The following is a 2,013-nucleotide window of genomic DNA, read 5'->3' as shown; positions in this document are numbered from 1 at the left end:
TATGACAGTTTCGTCCTCTTGTCTTTTTGTTATGTGTGTGTGTGTGTGTGTGTGTGTGTGTGTGTTGTCTCTTAGTTAATAACAGTGAAAGATACACATTTTTAGCCAGACCTAATTATCTTTTCTGAACTGACAGCAACAAGGTAGGTAACAGAATACCAAGGTAATGGAAATCAGTCAGGTATTCTGTTGAGTGTCAAGAATAAAAGAGATGCGACTGACCTCACAACATAAAGCTATCATGTTGTTTAATCTATTGCAACTGTTATTTAATATTGGAATGTGGCTGATTGTGGTCTGCTGCCATCTAGGGACAAGTAATATTTTTATAGCCCAGATGGTGAAGCTGTTACTAAATTAAACCATTTATTTGTGAAAATTGTCTTGAATTATTTAGACAAAAACATTGATCATCACTTTAGAAATTTGAATGAAAAACAAAGGAACCCACTGTTTAGTAGTTCGGTTGCCAATTGTATGTATTACCAAATGATTTTTGTTTGATCCGTTTAGAATTACATGTCCCTCTTTCTATGCATTCTTACTATTCAAATGTCATCAAAGATAGTTCATTGATGACCATGATGATACATTAGTTGGATTTGATCTTGTCAATATCTCTATCCATTCTGCATATCCAAAGAGTGTAAGGAAATATAAATTTAGAGAAAATTAAAAAAAAGTTATGATTAGGTGTATTAGTCTGAAATGAAGAACAAGTCCCCCATATCATTTTCTTTAGGCTGTATTGATAATATTAATGCATATAAAGAAAGTGATTGTCTGCCTTTAGACAGACACAACAAACACTGAATCAGTAAATATGCTTCATTAAAATACCTTGATTCCAAATATAAAACACAAAAATCCAAGGAAACGCAAAATAATTATTTATTTAATCAAAAAAAGTCAGTATTCGAAATGATGCTAATATTAAGAGATTTTTCATGCCTGGTGGACTGATTTAAATGCATTATTATAACGATTTTGAATACATCATACAGAGTTGAGCTTTTCATAGCAAGAGAGACTGACAAGGAATAATGCATTATTAAAATATTACAGCAATGTGAGAGCCAAGATGGACAGGCGTGTTATTACTTTTATATCCTTTTTGTACCATGGTTACAACAAGAAAAATGACATGTCACTCCAGACAATATACCCAACCTCACAGTGCACAATCTGTAGACACAATATAATTTTTTTTTTTTTAATTATTTTTATTACAAATGTAAAATGTAATACTTTTTGTTTAAGTTTTAACAGCATTCATGAAACAGCGAACATCATAAATATCATACATAAATATATAAAATTGATATATAAATATAGCAAATCATGTGACAACTTGGCCTTATTAAAATGTGGCAAATTGCTCTGATCTGACATTTATGAAAAATAACCTTGCCCTGAGAGCAAAGTTAAACATTTTGGTTGCAGATCCACCTTCACTATAGAGTCCGCTTTTCCATGAACGTGTGCTAATAGTAAGCTTGTATTTTATTTATTTATTTTTATTTTAAATTTTATTTTATTATTATAATTTTTTTCCTCAGGTAATTTCTTCCTTGCAGTTACGCTGTTTGCCTTTGAACGTCGCTGTATTACCAATCTTGGCGGTTTCGAACTCCTCGGCTCCCTTACATTGGCATTGTGGGTAAAGTAGTGCAGCGAATATTGCGACACCTTGCAACTTATTCTTTTTAAATAGACAAAGAACTACAATTACAGTGAGGCGCGAGGAACAAGTTTAGTAACAGTGCCTTATCTTAAAGCAACAACCAAGGTTGAGAGAGGTTGGGGGCAGGTGATTGAAGAATTAATGGATGAGAGGAATTTGATCTGTCTGAACAGTGTTGGGGAAAGTTACTTTTAAAAGTAATGCATTACAATATTGCGTTACTCCATAAAAAGTAACTAATTACGGTACTTCGTTACTTTTTGTGGAAAGTAATGCGTTGCGTTACTTTTGCGTTACTTTTTAAATCTGGACAGGGCTTGCTTGCTTGT

General features: G+C 32.6%; 1 long non-coding RNA gene across 1 annotated transcript in view; it reads right to left on the bottom strand.

Moving 5' to 3' along the window:
- LOC107672767 (uncharacterized) overlaps positions 1 to 2,013 on the bottom strand; it is a 19,855-nt gene that overhangs the window by 1,856 nt on the left and 15,986 nt on the right. The window lies entirely within an intron of this gene.

Source organism: Sinocyclocheilus anshuiensis, unplaced genomic scaffold (genome assembly GCF_001515605.1).
Source record: "Sinocyclocheilus anshuiensis isolate Anshui unplaced genomic scaffold, SAMN03320099.WGS_v1.1 scaffold88, whole genome shotgun sequence".
NCBI classification, from domain to species: domain Eukaryota; kingdom Metazoa; phylum Chordata; class Actinopteri; order Cypriniformes; family Cyprinidae; genus Sinocyclocheilus; species Sinocyclocheilus anshuiensis.
This window is presented reverse-complemented; position numbering and strand designations above follow the sequence as displayed.